Source organism: Taudactylus pleione, unplaced genomic scaffold (assembly GCF_031769625.1).
Source record: "Taudactylus pleione unplaced genomic scaffold, aTauple2 ptg000003l, whole genome shotgun sequence".
Taxonomy (NCBI): Eukaryota; Metazoa; Chordata; class Amphibia; order Anura; family Myobatrachidae; genus Taudactylus; species Taudactylus pleione.
In genome coordinates this window covers 846537-855212 of record NW_028284406.1, presented here as the reverse complement: position 1 = coordinate 855212, position 8676 = coordinate 846537, and positions in this window count along the sequence as shown.

Below are 8676 nucleotides of genomic sequence, written 5' to 3'. Positions count from 1 at the left end.
GCTTTCCCCAGCTCTGCGCAGCACAGTCCCCGCAGTAATCATATATATAGGCCAGGATACCTGACCCTCCCCATAGAACCTGATAAGTTCTTCAATAGTTTTGCCAAAATTGGGCAGTGCCAAAAAAACGCAGCAATTACCTGTGTGACTCAGAGCAGCTGCGCTCACCCCCTTATCTGACCGCAGTATGGCCATCTCCCTGCGTAATCACAGCTGGCAGACCCCCAGACCGGCGCTTTCTCCCTATTTAACACTTAAAGGAGAACTGTGGTCTTAATTTGCTTAGTGGAACATGATCAACGGTAACGTTGGATGTATATATAGTTTAGCTTATTGCATACATAGACTTACCATGCTGTCCCTTTAAACTGGGAGACTCATGAATTAAGGAGAACAGGGGTTAGAGCTCGCACAAGATATAGAAAGATTGCACCGTCCTTATTGTCGGTACATGGCAGAGGTAGGAAGGTACCGTATAATCATACACCAACTAAGACGATTTATCGAGACTGGATTGCAACTGCATCTATGGAGGTGATGGTACTTTAGAGTCAGAGTAAATACTAATTTGTGGAGAGAAAAGAGAAGACTCTTTGTTGGTGGCCACGCTTAAGATGTATTTGGATTGAAAAAAAGTAAACTGTACCTTTTATTAGTATTAGACTAAAATATTAGTGCACGGCGTATTATATAGAACAAACAACATTTAACTGTACCGGTAAGTACAGAACAATATAAATTCCTTACAGGGAAAAAAACAGCTTAAATAGACAAAGGATATATATTTTTCATAGTGTTCCTATATTCGTCTGATATAATAAAGGTATTTTAATAGGAATTAGGTCACGGTGAATGGTTGTGACAGTCACTGGCCCACATAGAGATATACGAAATCTAATACAGGTTGAGTCTCACATATCCAAATATTCCGAAAAACAGAATTTCTTGAGCTTGACTGAAATAGTAAAACCTTTGTTTTTTGATGGTTTAATGTGCACAAACTTTGTTTAAAGCACAACATCAGTAAAAATATTGTATAAAATTACCTTCAGGCTGTGTGTATAAGATTTATGTGAAACATAAATGAATTTCATGTATGTACATAAACTGTTTGAGCCACAAAATTATTGAAAATATTGTATAAAATTACCTTCAGGCTGTGTGTATAAGGTGTATATTGGGGTCCCATTCCCAAGATATTTCATTATGGTATGCAATTATTCCAAAATACGGAATATTCCGATATCCAAAATACCCCTGGTCCCAAGCATTTTGGATATGGGAGACTCAACCTGTACTTCACAATTGTATCTCTTAATTGCCAATCATATCAAGCGGCTTACACAGTTTTGCACCATAAAAGAATTAGCCTTTTATCTGAAAACCAAAAAATTATCCCAACTGAAACCAGAACACAATTTGGAACAATTTAGATGTGCCCCTAGACACAAGAAGATATTCTATACAAAGTCTCATTAATGGTACATCTCCATGTTATTAGACCATACCCACATTGTTGTGGAACAGATAATCCAGCAAGGATAAATGGTTTTGTAGCAGAGTGTCTGTCTGAGACGTTACCAAGTATTTAGTAAAACATAGTTTCACATCACTTAAGGGTTAGAGGGATATAGGTAATACATTTCATAATCCACACTAAGAACAGTATTCAATTATCCGTGAAAAGTCGGAATCCGCTAAAAAATATCGAAGATTGCGACTTTTCGCCAGGTGGAAACGTATCTCCGTATTCAATTGCAAACACTTTTCGCGTACGCGAAAAACTAAATGCGATGTAATACGCGAAAAAGATTCGCCTCTGAACAGGTCGAGAAAAAAAGTTCAAAATCGTTATTTTGGGGTGCAAAGGTGGGGAAACCACTCTGCACCCTTGGGACAGCCCCCCAAAGGATAACTGCGTAAAAAAAAAAAAATTAAAAAAGGTGAGGAACGCCCCAAAAAAGCACTTTGAAAATGGGGGCGAAAAAGTGCAAAGTGGGGGTACAAACTTAAAAACTAGCAAAATAGACTTTTGGGGGGTCTGCAAGTAGGTGTTTTTTGGGATTGCAGGTGCTTGCTTCAGGTTCGTTTTTTAATACTTTACTTTAGCGACTTTAAACCAAGCTTGCACCCATTTTTATGTACCCCAAATTTGACAGGACTACTTATTTTCACCAAAACAAACTGCTTAATGCTATTCTTCATCACTTGTGCAAAGACACTAATTAGAAGAAATTGACACACCTTAAGTACCCCAAATAGCTTTATTAGGGTCATTAGGGGACACGTACATTGATCCCCAATGTTAGTGCATCTTTTAGAGGTGTCAGGCTCATTTCCCCAATTCTGACAGCACGTTTCGCCTGGTTTGCATTCGCCGGGTTGCGTTTTTGCGTCTTTTGGAATTGAATACGGCAAATAGCAGGGCGCGCACAAAAAGTTTTTCGCAGCCAAGACACGCGATGTTGGCGAAAAGTACGGCATGCAAAAAACTTTTCCGCGGGTGCAAAACTAATTTAATACTTTTGTTCTGCACTTACCGGTACAGTTAAATGTTGTTTGTTATATATATATATAATATGCTTTGTACTAATATTTTAGTCTAATACTAATAAAAGTTACATTTTAATATTTTCAATCCAAATACATATTAAGAGTGCCCCCAGCAAAGGAGTCTTCTCATTTCTCTCCACAAACTCATGGATTACACAGGTTCAATGTTTGCTGCTGCGTGGGAGGCGGGGCTTGCTGCCAGGAAGGCTCCTGTAATGTGCATTTGTAACACACACACTTCCTAACGTCATACCTGGGACTCAAAGCCAGGACCCTCTCACATTGTAGTCAGACACCTTACACATGGAGCTATTTGTTCATGTGTAATGGGGCCCATCCATCAGCGATGGATTGCCGCGATGCTGCAACCCGGCATCGCGGGATCACACAGCATAGCGGGATCGCAGAAATCCAACCTGTTGGATTTTCCCGATTTGACGATCGCAATCAAAAAATTATCGCGATCGTCAAATCGGGGACATTTAAACATGTAATATTTCAGCGATCCTGCGACGGATCGCTGAACATCGGTGTTGGTCGTCCGGCGTTTCCACCCGGCAGATCGGCATTTCCGATCGTGTCGCAGGATCGCGGAAATACCGGTCAGATGTATGGGCACCTTAAGAAGCCTGCAAATTCTAACTATATACTTGCAATTGTCAGTATAAGCCATTGTACTGTAGGTGAGCAGATCTATGTAATGTGTGACTTCGAGGGATTGGATGTGGCTGCACCCTACATACATACATCTGCCGTATAACAATTAGCGGTATTCGGAAAAGAAGATCGACAGCAATTAGATCGACAGTCAATAGGTTGACACCCAATGGTCGACAGGCAATAGGTCAACAGGGACAAATGGTCAGCATGTTCGAAAGGTCGACACAAAAACCATAAAAAAAACAAAAACACATCAGCTATTTTTTTTGCATTTCTAAGGTTCGAGTTAGGCACTTGAGGGAAGGTTAGGGTTTGATTGCTGGAGGGGAGATTTAGGGTTAGGCACCAGGGGAAGGATTAGGGTTAGTCACTAATGGGAGGGTTAGGGTTAAATTACAATAAAAAAAAAATGTCAACCATTTTTGTGTAGACCATTTGAACCTGCCGACGTTCTGCACGGTCGACCATTTGTCAGTCAACCTTTTGACCATGTCGACCATCTGGTGTCAACCGATTGACTGTCAATCTGTTATACCACACCTGAATTAGCATGCTTCCAAAGCCATGTGTAAGGTGTCTGACTGCAATGTAAGAGGTGCTGGGTTTAAGACCTGGGTATGACTGCTGAGAAATGTGTGATGTCAAATAAAGTCAGTGTAGATGTGCTATAAATTTGTGTGTGTAATATATATATGGCGTCTTGTGTCAGCGCTACTGCCAGAGATACACCCGGCTGTGACCATCGGCCAACTGCGAGAATATCAGCAATGCATGCAGTAAGCGTGTGCCTATGAATCATACCCCAGCTCTCTTAGTGGTCACGTAGGTAGTATGTAATCTTCTCCAGTTTGGCATCATACCAAGTTCTCACAGTAGCAGCTTAGGGGTTGGATTTTTCCAGTAATGTGCTCTAGTTACCTTGACCGCATTAAAGATACGGAAAACCTTTTTTTTTTGTGTGTGGGTCAAGAGAGTTTAGGGCATCAACCCAGCGAGATGTCATCAAAAGTTCACAATTTACAATTTCGACATTAATAATGTCGGCACCACAATTTGGCAGTATCAACATTGTTAGACTATTGACAGGCCACCTGTTGACATTGTCAGAATGTCAGCATTAGGGTTGCTGTATGGAAGGGATATGCTTTGGTTGGTTAGATTGGGTGGGGGTGGGATATGATTAGACAGGGGCGGTAGAGTTAGGCATTAGAGCAGGCCTGGCCAACCTGTGGCTCTCCAGCTGTTGTGAAACTACAAGTCCCAGCATGCCTTGCCACAGTTTTGCAATTAGGGAATGCTAAAACTCTGGCAAGGCATGCTGGGACTTGTAGTTTCACAACAGCTGGCGAGCCACAGGTTGGCCAGGCCTGCACTAGAGGGAGGGTTAAGGTTAGGGATTATGTTTAGGGGAGAAATACTCACCAGAATGCCGGAGAATTGGCGGTACTCTCTCTCCGTGGCCAGGTCATGTTTGCCAGAGATATCAGTGTGAAGTGTGTTCCATACAGGTGCATAAGGCGAAGATGACATATTTATGTGGTAATTCCCACTGGGCACCGGTACTGACGGTCTGATTCTGCCTCGCATGCAGCGGAAGCGAATTTACGCACTTTACGTATTTCCTTCCTATTCTGAGTGGGACGCAACTTGGCAGGATCTGTATTTCCATGAATTGGGCGTTTCTAGCCAGAAACTGGGTGGTGACAGTACGTTCGCATTTAACCACCCTAAGTTGTGTGTCGTGGAAGTCCCCATTCCCCTCCTGTCATCATGTCACTGCCCCTGTGCTCACTAACACATCACTCGTCTCCTGACATACTCTGTGCTGCTGGGGAACCTGCACCTTCCACTATATAACTCTCAGTCTGTGGTTCCCCCCGTTTACTTCAATTCCCTTCCTCACATCATGTCACATGCAGCCCTGTCCTGACAGGAGTGTAAATGTGCTCCACACTCCTGAAATGCTCTGCACTGCTGTGATCATTCCAATAAGTGTAACGGAGCTCAGGCTATTCCATTCTTGTCCAGTTCAAAACGCAGGGACTCAGGAGATGAAGAATGCTAACAAAACTCTGCTCTCACTCTAGTAAAATACATCTTAAAAACTAAATTATCTCGTTCTAAAGAGCTTGCAATCTAGATAGGAGCGATAAGCGATATACTTCTATTCACTAAATTATTTAGATGGCTCGGGGTTGATCCAAAATGATCATATACATGATTCATCAGTGCATCTGCTCTACGTCGTTGTGTTGAATAAAACGTGGTGGATCTTTGTTCTTTGTGTTATTTTTGGAAGTGAGGAAACTACTTCGGAGACGGAAATAATTTTTTTTTTTTTTTAAAAGGAATCTACTCCGGGGCATTTTCCAGTTTTTGCCAACAAAGAAAAACCTAAAATAAGACATGTAACATCATCTGCCACAACAACAGGAGTATAGTAGGGGAACAAAAAAAAGATTAGGGTTTTATATTTAGAACTAGCTCGGAGACATTATGCTCACAAATACTGTATGTGTCTAGCGCCCTCTGCCTGTGGATATATGGAACATACACCCCCCTTCTCCCCAATAAGGTGCTGTTTGTTAATATAAATATTAATGTGCCTTAGTTCTATTACTCTGTATTCCATCACTGTATTCTATGACTATCTTAAACTACATATATTTCTTGTTGATTGCTGTCCAGAATGTGGGTTAATAACCAACACTGATGCTCTTAGTTTTCTTTCTTCCATTGAGAGGGACTCATGTAACAGCACAATGCTGCTTGTGCAATTATTCTGTAATGCATAACGACCAATCAGATGTGGTTACAAGTTCGGCTTAGGGAATGGAAGCAGACATCGGATCTGATCTGTGACTGTAACATAAATAATATTTTCAAATAAATAAGGAGGATCTATATAATTAGCACAACACACAGCAGCCTGTGACATACCAGGAGCCTTCGCCAACAAAACCCCTTATACAAGTGTCCAGAAATATCAAGCGTATCCACAACGGCGCTCCCAGGGAGTTCTGCATATAAAGTTGAGTCCGAGGGGTAAATTTACTGAGATGGGAGTTCTATTAAGAAGTGATGTTGCCCATAGCAACCAATCAGATTCCAGGTATCTTCTAAAAGGTGCTAGATAAATGAGAAGTAGAAGCTGATTGGTTGCTATGGGCAACATCACTTCTTAAATAGAACTCCCATCTTAGTAAATTTACCCCCTAGACCAGTCACCCAGGAATAGGTATATATTTATGGGAAGTCGATCACTCTTCTCCTTATATGGACCAATTTAATTCTCCGTATTTCGTGGAAAACGCTTGTTCATATGATGGTTTTCTTAAAGTTAACACCAGAGATCACAAACAATAGTGTAGTATTGCCACTAAATTGGTTTTAATTGGTTCATAAATCACACTCACAAAAGGTAAAGATATATAAAGCATATAGTTACCACGCTGCAGGATCCTCCTGATAAAAACTTGCTTCTAGGGCAGTGGTCGGGGAACAGGGGTAAATTACCCCACATGGGGTAAAAATTAAATTCCTGCTGGGTAATGGACGGACAGCCGGGCATGTATAGGAATCATTCTATAATATAGAATGATTCATATGCATGCCCGGCTGTGCCGCAGGGAGGCTCTAAGCCGGACGCCCGCTGAGATGTTATTACCAGCGGGCGCCCGGCTCCTTCCCTGCAGTGCCGCGTTAGCCGGAGGCTGGAGTTCTCTTCTGATCACCAGCTTCCGCCTCTCTCCATGCGCACTATGGGAGAGACGTCATGACGTCTCTCCCATAGTTCCGAGGAGCAGCCGGGCGGACAGGACGGCGGCGGATGCAGGAGCGAGGATTAAGGTAAGTGGGTTTTTTTTGTACAAGTGGCACTACATGGGGGCACTACTACAGGGGCACTATATGGGGGCACTACTACAGGGGCATTATATGGGGGCACTACTATATGATTTCCTTCCTTTCAAATCAAAGGGGGTAACGTCGGCGTATCTAAATATATTTTTGGGTAAAAGGTAAAAAAGTTCCCTGATCCCTGTTCTAGGGTAATTCAGCCAATAAAAAACATAAAAGCATAAATCCACCACACTTGTGGGATCCAAATAAATATATATTTCTAAAAAGCATTTGAGCTCAAAGTCTCGTTTGGCATCAATGTTTTTAAGTTATATATCCACCGCATCTCACCCTGGGATAATCAGTGTCTATATTATTTTGTCTCCATGTACAAATCATTTGTTCAATGGCCCAAAAAGACTGTGGGGTCTAGTTACTAAGCAGTGTTAGGAGACAAAGTGAACGGGGATAAGGTGCCAGCCAATCAGCTCCCAACTGTCATTTTTCAAACACAGTCTGTGAGATGACAGTTGGGAGCTGATTGGCTGGCACCTTATCACTTTTCACTCTGTCTCCTAACACTGCTTAGTAAATAGACCCCTGTGGCTGTTACATGATCAGCTGCTGATAATAATAAGACATTGGGGTGGGTATATTAAGACGTTTTGGAGTCACTGTCACCAGCCTCTGATGAAGGACGCAAGGTCCGAAATGCATTAAGCGGGTGACGCTGATAACTGAAAGACTGCGGAGGGTATTGTGCTTGGGAGTATCCTGAAAAGGTTGATACAAGGAGCCGGGCACTTGTTCCACACCTGGAGTGGTCACCATCTACCCAGCTATTGTCCCAGAAGCAAGTTTACACAAGTGTGGTGGATTTAAGCTTTTATGTTTTTTATTTCATGTGAGTGCATTATAATAAAGTTGTGAAGGTTTTGAAGGCTATACTGCACTGTTGGTTTGCAATTTGTTGTGCTTGTTTTAAGAGAACCATTTCAACGGATTACAGCACAGGTTCTCAAACTCGGTCTTCAGGGATCCAAACAGTGCATGTTTTCCAAGTCTCCTCACAGAATCTCAAGTGAGATAATTAGCTCCACCTGTGAATCTTTTAAAATGTGTCAGTGAGTAATGACTACACCTGTGCTCCTGCTAGGTGACCTGGGAAATGTGACCTGTGTGGGGTCCTGAGGACAAAGTTTGAGAACCCCCGGATTAGAGAATATGGCAGAATTACCCTAGAAGCAAGTTTTCATCAGGAGGATCCCGCAGGGTGGTAACTATAGGCTTTATATATTTTTACCTTTGTAAGTGTGAGTTATTAACCAATTAAAACCAATTTAGAGCCAATACTACACTACTGTTTGCGATCTCTGGTGTTTACTTTTTAAGAAAACCATCAAATCAACAAAAGTTTTCCACGAAATACGGAGAACTAAATTGGTCCATTAAAGGAGAAGAGTGATCGACTTCCCAATAAATATATACCTATTCCTGGGTGACTGGTTTAGGAATAACCTTCGTACGTAGAACTCACTGCGAGCGCCGTTGTGGGTACGCTTTATATTTCTGGATAAATAATATTGTGCTATGTGCATACGTGTTCTGTAAGTCCAACAATTA